Here is a 15,529-nt window from a genome sequence, read left to right as displayed (position 1 = left end):
GGGACTACATGGTCCCTATAACAGCAAACAGCACCGTGACTGTAAGGAAGCTGAGAATGGGCATGACTCAGGCATATAGCCCTGAGACCAAAGCAGAGGGGTTGCTCAATTCATACCACCGGCACAGTGCTAAAATCTGGAGAGCATGCATACTTTGTGAATGCCACAAGCATTTAGCTCAGGGTGAGCAAAGCAGAACAGACACCATCAGGGCAGGCCCCTCACCTCACCCCCAAGACTAGGCTGGGGAGTTGAGAACAATCAGTGTCAATGCATGCCCTAGCCACAGAGCCCCAAGACTGGGGGCGTGAGTGTCCAAATAGGCGTATGAGAGACATTCTGGAGCTCCCCTTCCACCACACTCCTGCTGCTGGGAGAGGGGGTGGGAGGAGATGAATGCGTAACCCCTTCGCTGCCCACTTTTCAGCTTACCATCGGCTTATAGAGCAATTCTGAGCCTTTTCCTGGCCCAGCTGGTAATTAATTAAAGTGGAACACCGTCAGGAAGCTGAGCACTCCCTGCTCAGTCGCATGTAGGGTGACCAGATAACAAGTGTAAAATATCAGGACGGGGCGGGGGGGGGGTGTGGAAGGGTGGGGGGGAGTAAGAGGCGCCTATATAAGAAAAAAGCCCCCAAAATCGGGACATCTGGTCATACGGGGGGGAAAAGAGGTAGCTGAAAAGTAGGCAGCGAAGGGGTTGAGCATTCATCTCCCCCCACCCCCTCTCCCAGCAGCAGGAGTGTGGTGGAAGGGGAGCTCCAGAATGTCTCTCACAAGCCTATTTGGACACTCACTCAATGTACAGAGCACGACTTTGTGATCACAAACCCAATCTTCAGACAAAGCAACAAGTACAAAACAACTTGGCAGCACCCCCCATTCAAAACAGTGGTACCTCCTAGACTATGTCATTGTAAGAACACAGGATCGAAGAGATGTCCAACTCACCCATGTCATGAGAGGAGCCAACAATTGCTGGACCTTCGCCTGGTGAGGTCAGTCATGTCCATCAGAATTGCATCAAAACATAGAAAGCAATCCAAATCACACAGACGGCAATACAACATGCAAAGACTTCAATCCTCAGTGCACCAAGAGAACTTTCAAGCACTCCTCAGTGAAAAGCTAGCCATATGCACACCTGGAAACAACAGCACAAGTGTCAAAGAAGACTGGGAAGCCCTAAAACAGACTATCCATGAGGCTTGTGAGGAATCCATCAGCCTGCAATCTCGCTGCCATCAGGACTGGTTTAACGACAACAACATTGAGATCAGAGGAGAAAATCTTTCTGTGACTGGCAGAACCATCCATCACCCAGTCAGAAGCAGAGCTCTTTCCATCAGCTCAAAGCTGAGCTTCAAAGGAGGATCTGAGAAATCAAAAACAAATGATGGAAGGACAAAGTAAAAGAAATCCAAATGTTCGCTGACAGACATGATATGCAGAGCTTTTTTTGTGAGGAGAAAAAGACCCTGTATGGACCAAGCTCATGTGGCCTCACACTGCTGAGATCCGAAGATGATAGTGCCCTTCTTAAAGGTAACGAATCCATCAAAGAACGCTGGAAGGAACACGACCAAAAGCTTCTAAATCGAGAACCGACTGTGACTGACGACACCATCGACTCCATCCCTCAGCACCCAATCTGGGAAACTCTTGCCAACCCACCAACACCTGAGGAGGTCTGCAAAGCAATTAAGCACATGAAGAACAATAAAGCTCCAGGTCCTGATGGCGAACCACCTGAAGTACTGAAAGTGGGGGGAGAAACGCTGACTAACAAGCTTCATTTGCTGCTTCTAAAAATCTGGCGCATCGAAGAAATCCCGGCTGACTTACATAACGCTAACACCGTCACCATTTTCAAAAAGGGAGATGGGGATGACTGTGGCAACTATCGAGGCATTGTCCTCCTCTCCATTGCTAGAATCTTACTGAATCGCCTGCTCCCTCTTGCAGAGGAAGTACTTCCAGAGTCCCAGTGTGGTTTCACACCATCACGAGGCACAACTGACATGATTTCTGCAGCCAGGCAGATCCAGGAAAAATGTCAAGAACAACATCAGGAGCTGAATATGGCCTTTATCGATCTGACCAAAGCCTTCGACTCTGTCAACCATGAGGCTCTGTGGAAAATCATGTCAAAGTTTGGCTGCCCAAGCAAATTTATCACCATTGTAAGACTCCTCCATGACCAGATGACTGCCTCCACCCTGTGCCGTGGCTCTGCCTCTGAGCCCTTTGTCATCTGAACCGGTGTAAAACAAGGCTGTGTACCGGCACCCACCCTTTTGTCCATTTTCTTAGCAGCTATGGAAACGCTAACCCGAGACCGTCTGCCCCAGGGCATCGGCATCCAATATCAGACTGACAGCAACCTCTTCAACCTTTCTCGTCTCTGTGCCAGAACTAAAGTAATATCGGAAACAATAACCAAACTCTAGTACACAGGTGATTGTGTTGTAGTTGCACACTTAAAGGTGAATCTACAAACAGCCTTTGGCTGCTTCTCTGAAGCTTACAAAAGCCTAGGACTAACTCTGAACATCGGCAAAACAAAAGATCTCCACTAGCCAGCTCCTGGTCAGTCATCAGACCCAGCAAGGAAGATCTACATTGACAGAGAAGGACTGGAAAATGTAGAATACTCTGCCTATCTTGGCAATCGTCTCTCACAGAGGGCAGACACAGACATCGAGATTCAGCACAGAATTCGTTGTGCCAGCCTTGCCTTTGGCAGACTGTCTCACCAAGCCTTCAACAATCACAACATCAGAACACACACTAGACTTTTAGTTTAGTTGATAAGGTGGTGGTAACCCCAACTCTTCTCTTTGGACGTGAGACTTGGGTGAGCTATAAAACCAGGAATGCCATAACCAGCACTTTCTTTGGAAGATCCTCAACATAAAGTGGGAGGATCACCGCACTAACGTCAGTGTCCTCACAGAGGCCAACATCTTCAGTGTTGAGGGCCTGATTATCCAGCACCAGCTGAAGTGGAGCGGGCACTGTGTGTGCATGCCTGATGTACGCCCACCAAGACAACTGCTGTATGCCCAACTCACCAAAGGAGAAAGGAAAGGGGAGGCCAAAAGACACCCTCAAGATAAACATCAAGAGATGTGGCATCAACACCACACACTGGGAGACAGCAGGCCAGGATAGGGGTAACTGGCGAAGACTTGTCAGAGAGGAAACGTCCACCTTTGAGGAAAATCGCCTTGCCCTGGTCGCAGAAAAACACCAGAAAAGAAAGGACAGATAACTGTCACGCAGCAATCATGGCCCAACCCTGTCTTCCAACACCACCTGTAATGTCTGCCAACAAGCCTGTGGCTCAAGGATCGGACTCCTCAGTCACCAAAGGACCCATGAAAAATAAAACCTGTGAAAGAGATCATCCTCGACCAATCGCCGACAACTTTTGGCCATCACAACATCCCCTGGCAAGCAGTTCCACTGGTTGACTGCATTGTGTGAAGAAAATACTTCCTTTTGTTTGTTTTAAACCTGCTGCCTATTAATTTCATTGGGTGACTCCTGGTTCTTGTGTTATGTGAAGAGGTAAATAATCCTTATTTCACTTTTTTGACTACTGCTACAGATGGAGCAGCTGTTTTCAGGAAAACTATACACAGTGATTCCAAGATCTCTTTCTTGAGTGGCAACAGGTAATTTACACCCCATCATTTTGTATGGATCGTTGGAATTATGTTTTCCAGTGTGCATTACTTTGCATTTATCAACATTGAATTTCATCTATCATTTTGTTGCCCAGTCCCCCTCTTTTGTGAGATCCCTTTGTAACATTTCACAGTCAGCTTTGGACTTAACTATCTTGAGTACTTTTGTATCGTCTGCAAACTTTGCCACCTCACTGTTTACCCCTTTTTCCAGATCATTTATGAATATGTTGAATAGCACTGATCCCAGTGCAAATCCTTGGGGGAACCCCCTATTTACCTCTTTCCACTGTGAAAAGTGACCATTGATTCCTATCTATGAGAGGACCTTCCCTCTTATCCCATGACTACTTACTTTGCCTAAGAGCCTGTGGTGAGGAACCTTGTCAAAGGCTTTCTGAAAGTCCAAGTAAATTATATCCACTGAATCACTGTTGTCCATATGTCTGCAACCCCCTCAAAGAATTCTAATACACTGGTGAGGCATGATTTTCCTTTACAAAACCCATGTTGGCTCTTCCCCAATGTACTGAATTCATCTACGTGTCTGATAATTCTGTTCTTTACTACAGTTGCAACCAGTTTGCCTGGTACTGAAGTTGGGCTTCCTGGCCTTCAATTGCCAGGATCAGCTCTGGAGCCTTTTTTCAAAAAAAAAATCTGCCAGTCATCTGGTACAGAGGCTGATTTAAGCAGTAGGTTACATACTACAGTTAGTAGTGTTGCAATTTCATATTTGAATTCCTTCAGAACTCTTCGGTGAATGCCATCTGATCCTGGGCACTTCTTACTCTTTAATTTATCATTTTGTTCCAAAACCTCTTCTACTGACACTTCAACCTGGGACAGTTCCTCAGATTTGACCTAAAAAGAATGGCTCAGGGGTGGGAGTCTCCCTCACATCCTCGGCAGTGAAAACCGATGCAAAGAATTCATTTAGTTTCTCCGCTACTGTTTTTTCTTCCTTGAGTGCTCCTTTAGCACCTCGATCGTCCACTGGCCCCACTGATTGTTTGGCAGGCTTCCTGCTTCTGATGCACTTAAAAAAAAATTCCCATTTGTTTCTGTCTTTTGCTAGTTGCTCTTCAAATTCTTTTTCAGCCTGCCTAATTATACTTCACACTTGACTTGCCAGAGTCTGTGTTCCTTTCTATTTTCCTCAGTAGGATTTGACTTCCAATCTTTACAAAGTGTCTTTTTGTCTCTGACTGTGTCTTTTGGCTCCTGGGGCTCTTGTAGCTCAACCATTGACAGATTTTTCTCCAGCCAAGACAGTGTGTTGCTCTTTTGGGTCTTTCTTAGAGATCCATCTAAGTTGAAGAAGGAAAATGGGACAGGTGCCAGCTCATACTTCATCAGTCCCTGGATATCAACAAGTCTGGTCAATAACTGTCAGCTTGCTGGATATCTGGCGGACAGTAGTTATTGCTTGTGTTGTCTGTGTCTTCTTTTGTTCGACTGGTTTGTTGAGATTACCAAATGATTTCAGATTGTGCCTTTTTATGGGGTAAAAGAGGTCTAGCTCTCCCCTTTGTAACCTACTGGTTACAAACGGCTTTATTTCTTGTGTGCCAATCTCTCCTATCATGCACAAACTTTCTGCAGTTTCAGGTGGGGGCATAGTAGATGTTGCTGTTGGTTGTATGGGTTTGTTCCAGGGTCAGTGCTCAAAGGATTTGTCATTCTTACAGTCACGGCTTTTATTATATCTTGGACAGCAGTTTCAGCAGCAGCCATGCGATTTATGGTAGCTTCTTGGTGGAGCTGAAGGCTGCATTCCACACATTTGTTTGTCATAGCAGCTACCGCTGCTGTAAAATGTGCAGTCAGATAATACTGGGTCAGAGCCTTATCCTTTGGGCAAAGATCCTGATGTGTCTCACAGTCCTTGCTGAGAGATTGCTTGATGGCCACGTGGTGCCATACACCAGAGAGCTTCTCCCGCCGGTGTAACTTACATTGCTCATGGGGGTGGCTTTTCCACCAGAGTGAGCGCTAGTGTGTACAAGCCCTAAAACACCAGCACAATTCAGCATAGGCACGTGTCAATACATGTGCACAATCTAACACACCAGCACAGGGCCACAAGCTAACCTAGCAGCATATGGACACAATTCAGCATAAGCACTTAGGCACACATCAGTACACAAACACACAGGCATCAGGACACATCAAAACAAGGTAACAGCTGTTTAGCACAGACACACACCTCCACAATCCACAAACATACCAACACAGGGGTGAACCCCAACGTATGGGCCTATACACCCACAAAAAACCAACATGTGTGCATATCATGCCAACACATGCAAAATCCACCCCATATATGTACACACCAACACATAAGCAAAATACCACCACTGAGAAACACAGGCGCAAAACCAACAAAAGGGAAAAAAAAACCCCACAATGCATGGACATATGCACACAGTGGCACACAATGCTCTACCCCAGCGGTTTTCAACCTCTTTTCATTTGCAGACCCGAAACAATTTCGAATGCAGGTGCAGACCCCTGTGGAAATCTTAGACATAGTCTGCAAGGAGTCCACGGACCACAGGTTGACAACCAAACTGTTCTAGGGTAACGACAACCCTGCGCGGACCCCTTAGACATAGTCTGCGGACCCCAGGTGGAAAACCACTGCTCTATCAAACAGCACATGCAGAGATGTACAGATCAATTTATGGTGTCATGCGTACTGATGAAAATATTAAGAGCCAGATCCTCAGCTGGGGTAAATTGGCATAGCTTTGTGGACTTCGATGGAGCTCTGCTGATTTCTGCCAGCTGAGAACCTGGCACCAGCCGTGCAGCGTATGCTGGTATAAATGCACCCAGGCAACACCAGTCGCATGCTTCAGGTGTAACATTCCTATGCAGCAACAAACTCAGAGGATCACTTAATACTGTCTGTGTACTTACGCAGGGCTCTCCTACCTTGCATTAGCTCTAACACCGTACAGGCCAGTGTACACAGGATGATTAAAAGGCACACCCATGTGAATGCCACATGCAACTACACACATTGTGCGAAAGAGTGCAGCTAGCACACGCATATCTTGATGTGAGCACCCCTCCCCCATGCAGACAGTGTACATCTAGCTGTAAGCACGCTCCTGCTCTTGCAATGCTGAGAAGCAAACACGCAAACTACAATGCCCCATGTGGCTTAGACCTCAGAGACTTACCATTTAAGAAAACACATTAATGCATTGGCAGCAGAAAGAGGATTCCAGGTCAACAGTTTGGCTGAAAGAGGGAGAGAGGGCAGCTGGGTGAGAGGGAGCAAGAAAGAAGGGGATGAGGAAGAGAGGGAAATCAGCACTGAAATAAAGGGAAGAAGCAGAATGAAAAGAGGCTGGAAGGAAGAGAAATGCGTATTTAAAACTGAAGGAGTGGACAAGTCAGAAATAGAAGGAGAAACAGTGTAAAGAGAGAGGGAGAGAATTATGCTCTGACTATAGCGGAGGTGGGGTTGCACTGGTGTAAATATAACCAGTGCAAATCCACCAGTGTTGCTGGAATCCCCATCACTGGAGGATTTTAAGAACACGGACAAACATCTGTCAGGGATGGCCTAGGTTTACTTAATCCTGCCTTGGCATGGGAAACTGGACTAGATGATGCCTTGAGGTCCCTTCCAGCCCTACATTGCTAGGATTCTCTGACAATCCTGGTGTATGACAGGACTTTCCACGCTGGCCCAAGCCTCATTTGCCACTGCTACAGTGTGTCTACATTAGGGGTTTGCATTACTGTAGCGACAACAGTGCAAATTCCCCTTCTCTGGACAAGCCCCAGAACACAATGTGCACCGGATAAAAGGGTTCAACCAACCTGAATCACGGCTGAAAAACTGCAACTCCTGTGTTTTTTCACACCTGGAAACTCGGCAGGATGCCCACTCTGGGCTAACGCCTCCAAACGAGACTGAATGCAGATGTGCAACATGAGCCAGCTGGGAGTCTGCAACGGAACAGGAATAAAAAACAAATCAGAAAAACGAGGCAGGGTGAGGCAGCCGTGTCACTCGAAAATGACTTGGCTGAGTTGCATCGAACTTTTTTAGAAAAACTCCCCTTCCATGACTAAGCACTAGACAGTTGAAAGCAAAAGGGTATTTTTCGAGGGGAAGGTCAGAAGCAGAATCAATAGCAGGGCCTGGTACACTGTAAATACAGGGCTTGTGCATTTGTGACTCCCTGCTAGCAGAGTTGCAATGAGCTGCACAAAAGGTGCTGCTTTTACTCCACAAGATCATGAGCCCAGTTCCTCAGCTGGTGGACCTACAACAGATTACAAACCACTGCCCCAGCTACAGACCTGGCCTGGCAATTTAAAGGGAGTAATCATCGAACCGGGTAAACATCTCCTGGGGTGTGCGGGGAAAGCTGAATATTCCAGCCTGGCACAGAGGGGGTTAAGGCAGGAGTGATAGGGCGCATCACTGGCTTCTTGCGGGAGTATTAAATTGCCTGCCATGGGGCACAGCTATGCAGTCCAGCACAGAAAGGGTTAGCACTCAGGGAAGGTCTGTATGGCTATGGCACAGTGCCATTTAACAGCTCGTCATGGGGAGTGAAAACTGCCCAGCATTAGATGGGCAAGAACAGTCAACAGCCTGGGATGCATGGGGTTAATCAGCCATGTCCTGGTAGAGCTCGAGAGCAGAGACTGGCACAGACGGGGTTGAGCCGCTGGGCACAAGAAGGGTTGAATGATCTGGTGCCCACTAGTTCATTCATAAGCTTTCCAGACCGGGGATTCCTTTGCTTTGCTGAATACGAATAATTAATCATCATGAATGAACACTTTGCGCTTAGATCCAGAACACCTTTCACCCTAGGGTCTCATTAAACATCACCCATTCCTGCCCCTGCCTATCTTTTGATGGGGGGTTACCCTTTGCGACCCCCTCCCAAAAGCCTCCACACCTGGAGCCCACACATCCACAGCCCCTGTGTGCAGAATGAGCAGTCACTCTCTCCTGGGGCAGCAGGCCCTTCTGAAGGGGGATTTACCAGCTCTGTTGTTCCCATCTCCTCTCTATTCAAGAGGCTCTTTAGTTAAAAGAGACAAGGGGAGGCAGGGGGGCTGGTTTTCCTAATTAACAATTAGCGCAGAGTGTGCTGCTAATTATGTGGTTCCATGTAATTAAGAAGCTAATTAGTGCAGTGTCAATTAAGATTTAATTAGTACCCTTGTCAAAAAAAACTTGAAAGAGCAGTTTCTGTGCAAGTACTTCAATATTTCAGTGGTCGTGATCTCTCCGGCAATCTGCTTGCCAGCCCCAGTCTGAGCACGCAAAGAGCTCTTTGCAGATTATTGATATTGTCCTTTAAAACACTGCTGCTTATGTTTCTGTAATAGACACTTTCACTGATTCCGCGGGAAGTTCTTTTGGAGGTGGCTGATCTCTGGGGGCTTCCCTTGATGGCGGTTTTTCCCCACGGCAGGTGGAATTAGCAGGCTGATTTTGACACTCGTCATCAGCCCAGTAAGATCTCGGCTTGTTGAATTTAGATCCAGGGGAGGTGAGGGTGACTAGACACTGCCTGGCCAAGATGACACATTGGCTACTCGCCAAGGGCAGTACTTAATTGGCATAACCCAGAGCACAGCTGCCCAGGGATGCTAGCACCCAGCCAAAGGATGTCATGGGCAATTTAGTAACACGGAAAGAGGGAAAGAGGGTTGTCCAAACTTTACCCCTGGCAACTTGCCAGGAGAACAAGTGGGTTCCACATAAATCAGCATAAAGCAGATCATAGCTGCCCGGAGATGTTAGCACCCAAGAGAAGTAAGTCATAGGTCCGGCACGTGCAAAAGAGGATTTCCATGCATCGATGGAGCTTCCTTGGTCTTAGAAGTGCCAGGTGATGGTCCAACTTGACCTGAGCAGTACCCAGGGTCTATCGTGAACTGTTCTGTCTTGGTCTAATTGCAGCCCTCAGTCCTGGAGCACGGCAAGCTACAATTCTGCACGCCTTTGCAGAATCGCATGGGGGAGGTCTGTGAGCCACGGTCAGGCTATCAGTCAGTCTCAGGTACTTATCTGACCCTCATCAGCACAGTATCTGAGCATCTCACTCTTTTCATTGTATTTAACTTCACAGCCCCTGTGTGGTAGGGCAGTGCTACTATCCCCGCTGTACAGATGGGAAACTGAGGCAAAGAGATGTGAAATCAATGGGAGTGAGGCACCTAAAAGCCTTTGAGGAACTGGGCCTAAGGGAGTTGCCCGAGACAGTCTGTGGTGTATCTGGAAATTAAACCCAGGCCTCTTCAATCTTAACCTAGTGCCCTTCACTGGACCACTCAGTCTGCTATGGGGGGTGTTAGTGGTTTTCCCTACAGGCACTCTTGAATGATTTTCTGAACTATTGCACACTGGACGCCACATTTCAGCACTGGGTGGGGCATAAAACCATGGTACTCACTCGTAACACGGGGAACGCTGGCTTCCGTCTCCAAAGCGCAGGGATGTACAAGGAAGAGAGCGTAACGGGTGCCTAAAGGGAACACTGCAACAAAGAGACATGTCCTTGGGAAAAAGAGGCGAAGGTCTGAGCAAAATTTCTGTGTCACAGGATTCCCTTGCCCCCAGATGCACAAAATTCATGGTACAATAGCATAAGACACAGAGCCAAGGAAAACTGCCCCAGGCCACTCTGAGCTGGGCCTTTGCAGAAGGCACTGCATTAGGCCTGGTCTGGTCTATGCTGCGATCATCAAGGAGAGCACCCAAAGGAGGTGCAGGAGTCAGTGAATAGGACTTCCTTCCATCTTTAACCTCAGAGCCAGTCCTGGGGATGGTCTCACGGTGAAGGCCCTAGACTGGGACTTGGGAGATCTGAATCCTGGCTCTGTCACACCTTCCTGGTGTAACCCCTGGGTTACCATGTGTCATCTCTCCCCCTCTGTGCCTGATCCACGGAGGATGGGAGCCGCTTATAGCTCCCAGCTCCAGGGCCTGGCTTGGCAGCACAGGCTGGGAAGACTCACACTTGCCAGTCTCTGGCACGTTGGCCCCGATGGCAGCTGTCACACACAGGCATGCGATCGCTCTGTGACTCCGTTTCCCATATGTAAAACGGGGATAATCGTACTTCCCATCTCTCCCCCTTTATGGGCCTGTTTGGTTTGTAAGCTCTTCAGGGCAGGGGCTGTCTCACACTCTGTGTTTGTGCCAGGCCCAGCACAATGGGGCCCTCAAGCTCTTACCTGCAGCATCTAAATAATAAGGAAGTTGAAAGCCACCACAAAATCTACTAAGAGATGCAGGGAGAGAAAGATAAGGGCACCCAAACATGGCAGGATGAGCGAACGTTAACTTGAGGGGTAAAGACGAATAATAAGGCCTCTTACAAACTTATCCGGGCGGGCGTCACACTGGAGAGAATGTAGGTCCATTCATTAACAATAAGGAGGAAATTAATGGGCCCAATTCTGCTCTGGTTTGCACCCTGTAGAGTCATGTGCAAATGGGTGTAAAACACGACAGACCAAATCTTCAAAGGCTAGAGCAAAGGCTAGCCCCCACTCCATTTGTTAGACTTTTACAGAGGTGCTGGAACTAGGGGTGCTGCTGCACCCCCTGGCTTGAAGTGGTTTCCATCACATGCAGGGTTTACAGTTTGTTTCAATGGCTCTCAGCCCCCCCACTATAAAACCTGTTCCTGCACCCGTTTGAATACCTGATTTTTTATTGCATTTGTGGCCCATTTCTCGACTTTGATGCACAATTTGCATGCATGATTTATCCCTGTCGCATAAGATGGTAAATTTGCACACTAGGATCTGTAAATTTGTGTTTTTATCTCACTGATGGACTGGTGATGCCCCACCCCTTATCCACCCACGAGGGCTTAACTGACAACTTTCTAGGAGCTTCAAATGTTCTCTTTTCCCTTTTGTAGCTAACAGAAAAAAAAAAACCAGCCCACCGAGCCCAGCGCCCCCCCCCCCAAGCCTGGCACCCCAAGCGATCACCTGGGTGGCCTACCCCTAAATCTGGCCCTTCTCAAAGGTATTTAGGTTCCTAAAGAGCAGGCTACACGGCCATGACTCAGCATTGCCCTGCAGGCCCAAATCACAATGCCTCTGCTCAGCCCACTATGCGAGGTGGATTTACGCAGACTGTGGACTTTTTACATTCCTCTCATAAGAGGCACTCCAGGGGAAACCTCTGAGCCAAGTGGGAATGGTCTATTGAGGTTACTGTCAGCTGGGGCTTCCCTAACCTGCACTGGCTCCTGATGCCTTCATTCTGTACCTGCTCTGGACAGGACTAGACCCCAACACAATGCTGCCAACTCTAATGCTTTTATAGCGAGTCTCAGAATATTTGGTAGTTTGGTTAAAGCCCCAGCTCCTGGAGTCAGTTGAGAATTTCAGCTTTTGTTAAAAGGGGAAAAGGTAAGTTTCTAGCCCTCACCACAGCAGAGAAGAGCTTGAAAATAGCACCCGAGTGCAGCTCAAAGGCTCAGAAAACAGGAGGCAAAGGAAAAGAACCCAACATTCTTTTTTTTTTAATTTCATGATTCTGGGGGAGCCCGGCTCATGGGTTTTGAATGCTTGGCATTGGCAATACTGTGAGACTGAGAGAAAACGTCCTAACAGTGAGATGCACCAGGCCAGGGCTTCATAGGCACGGGAATGGGTGGGAGCTGCTCAGGAAATCTAAAATCAGGCTGCACAAACCCTAAGGGAGCAATCTTGGATTGACATGGACGAGGTGGGACCTGATTGCTCTTTTTCCATGTCTGTGCTGGTTTCTATCATGCCTGCTTTGTGGTATTGTACTCCCTGGGACTCTGGCAGGGTAATGCAAAAAAAAAAAAAAAAAAAAAACACTGGCACCCCCCCACCCCCGACAAGGCAAGCCAGCCACAACCCCAACTCCTAACCACAAGGCAACTTTGCACCCCCCCTTCAACAGCCACTTATAGTATCTAGAGAGATAACATACAGATAAGATTGATAACATCATTTTCTTACCTTGGGCGTGTTCTCCAAGCGGCTTTGTTTGTGTCCGTCTTCACTGAGATTATTTCCCCCCCAGACTGCATTGAATCTATATTTTAACTATATACATGAATGTGAGCATTTTGGAACTTTATATATTAAAAAAAGCCACTGAGTCTATTTCTTTAATTTGTATTTGCCGTTTGATTTTGTCATTTCTAGCAATTTCTTATTTTTAACGGCAACATCATAGAATTCCAGACAGGAATAGCTGAGGTTGCATCTAATGCAAAGCTCACATTTGACCACTTCAATACTGAGGCCATTCCTCCAGTCATTCCAAAGGTTTGGTGGGGGGCAGACAGCTGCTGTGTTTTCAACAGTTTTGATCTGTTATCGCTTAAAACTGCGGAAGTGGGAACACTGCAGTATCTTTATCTTGGACACCAAAACTTTTAACATTAGATATCCCAGTGGATTGTGCTAATAATGCAAATCTTTAGACTCACATAAAACAAAAAACAGCTGATTAAATTATTTTTCTGGCAACTGGCAAATCCATAAAAAAAACCCAGCCAGGTTGGTCAAATACTAGTGTAAATGGTGGATTCTCTGTAACTTGAAGTCTTTAAATCAAGATTTGAGGACTTCAGTAACTCAGCCAGAGGTTAGGGGTCTATTACAGGATGGGTGGATGGGATTCTGTGGCTTGCAACGTGCAGGAGGTCAGACTAGATGATCACAATGGTCCCTTCTGACCTTAAAGCCTGTAAGTCTCACTATATATCACTTGACTTTGTGTAAATACAATTCTGTGTAATACACTCCACACAGCAAAGGGATTGCAAATCCCTCCCATGCTGGACGCCCTTCTATGCCAAACTCCTGACTGCCTGGAGAGCCAACTAAAACTGAGTCAATTCCTGTGTGTTCTAGCTACTTGGGCCTGACCTGTTAATTAATTATGTGTTTTGCAGTAGTGCTTCGGAGCCACAGCCGTGGACCTATCATGCTGGGTGCTGTACAAACACGGAACAAAGAGACAGCCCCTGCCCCAAAAGAGTTTGTAGTCCACACTAGCGCTTCCCCAGTGTGGGTCTAGCAGAGTTGCTACGGACAGTAGACGCAACCGTGTCTGGCATTTTAATCATGTCATCTAACCCTGCTCTGAATTGCCACCCCTGGCAAAGCTGGGCTCCCCAGACTAGTGGCTTGTCTACACATGAAACTATTCTGGAATAAATGAGGGTGTGAATTTGAAGCAGATTATTCCTGATGAACTCCTTGCGTAGACACACCCTGAGCGACAGATTTTCTACCGAGCTCGGCACATAGGGATTGAGGTCTGTTGAAAATCGAGCCTTACATGGTGGGAGTAGTGACGGTAACGCTGAGTGTGCATGTGCCCTTAATACTAGGGTGACCAGATGTCCCGATTTTATAGGGACAGTCCCGATTTTTGGGTCTTTTTCTTATATAGGCTCCTATTACCCCCCCACCCCCACCCCCGTCCCGATTTTTCACATTTGCTGTCTGGTCACCCTACTTAGTACTCATGCTGGGCTTTGTGAACAGGCACAAGGGCCAAGGAGCTGGGTGGAAGGAATCGGTGGGAGTTGGGATGAAATGCACTGGCAGACACCTCCTGCCCCGGTCACACTCACCTGTTCCGTATGTCGGGGAGTAAACAGGGCAGATTTCTCCCCTTTACCACAGTTGCCTCCCTGTGAAATGTTTCAGTAGCACAACAAATAACTCAAGAATCCCAGGGGTAAATTCAGGGCTTTTCCGGCTGAGATCAAGGGTCAGACGTTTCCCTGGAGAAACCCCGTCGGTCATCGGAATCAATCCGGGAATGAACTCAACCGCCCAGCCAGCATCAATTCACGTGGCTGATACCTCCTGTCCCGTGGGTTAAAGTAGACTGAACAGCAGGGAAGCAGTTGCTGCATCAGTAATCGAGAGGAAGCTGTGGGGCAAAACCCAGGCCAGGGAGAGAAGGGGGCATGTGCTGCTTACCCAAGCCAAGTGGGGATGGACATCTCCCGCTCTGTTTTGAGCAGCGATGGGGAAGCTGTGCTCATTCTGGGCTCTCCATTACTTCATCCCTGGCCCCCACACCTGGAGATTGTTTCCTGCCCGGCACTCACTGAACTGACAGGTCTTTGCCATCTCCTGCCTCTACTGTGTTGCAAACAGTGCCAGCCTGAGCTATGATGAAGCAGGGGGTGGAGGGACCTTGTGAAAAAACAAACCAACCAATCTTCAGCCAGCTTGCGCTTTAGAACAGACGCAAGGGGGCATTTCCACGCTGCCAGCCAAGCCCAGAAAGCCTGCTGCATCAAAGAGACGCAAGGACCGAGGGACGGACCCAGAGACCAGGGAGAAGCACAGGGGTCTCTGGGATTTCTCTCTCTCCCCTTCCCCCTTCTCCCTTGTATGTGACTGAGCCGCCTGTTCTCCCACCACGGCTGCCAAAATACAGCGAGACAGGGTATAATTACAGACACTTACCGCGGCCATTACACCACCGGCGCGGGCTGCGCAAAGTGACACACGACCCGTCAACTCCTTATTCACGCCATTAAGGGGACTCATTAGCATCTTCGCTAAGAAGCAAAATTACCCTCACTGCTCATTTCAAGATGTCATAAATTTTAATTTAGGACCCAAAGATAGCACAATGGGAGCAAGCCGGCTCTCTCCGGCAGAGCCGCGCTGGCTGAGGGCGGTGGAGGGGACATGAAAGGGCTGGTTTGATAAAAGATGGTGGGTTTCTAAGGGGCAGAGATGGGGAAGGAGGGAGAGAGATGCCCATGGGTCTGGCAAGCAATTTCTCGCAGACATATCCAAGCCCAGTGGGAAGT

General features: G+C 47.9%; 1 long non-coding RNA gene across 2 annotated transcripts in view; it reads right to left on the bottom strand.

Moving 5' to 3' along the window:
* The window catches only part of LOC125624977 (uncharacterized), a 37,671-nt gene extending 23,543 nt beyond the window's left edge, over nucleotides 1–14,128 (bottom strand). The window contains exons 1-3 of one of the 2 annotated variants that reach the window (XR_007353443.2): nucleotides 12,696–14,128; nucleotides 10,136–10,219; nucleotides 7,533–7,661 (exon numbers count right to left, since the gene is read on the bottom strand). This is a non-coding gene — a long non-coding RNA (uncharacterized LOC125624977). Of the gene's footprint in view, nucleotides 1–7,532; nucleotides 7,662–10,135; nucleotides 11,532–12,695 lie in introns of those variants that run through there. The other variant, XR_012665671.1, reaches the window with a different exon arrangement.
* Between the last annotated feature and the right edge of the window lie 1,401 nt (nucleotides 14,129–15,529).

The sequence above is a fragment of the Caretta caretta genome, chromosome 21, assembly GCF_965140235.1.
Source record: "Caretta caretta isolate rCarCar2 chromosome 21, rCarCar1.hap1, whole genome shotgun sequence".
Classification (NCBI taxonomy): Eukaryota; Metazoa; Chordata; order Testudines; family Cheloniidae; genus Caretta; species Caretta caretta.
Note: the sequence above shows the minus strand (reverse complement) of the source record. Positions and strands in the feature narration are given on the sequence as shown.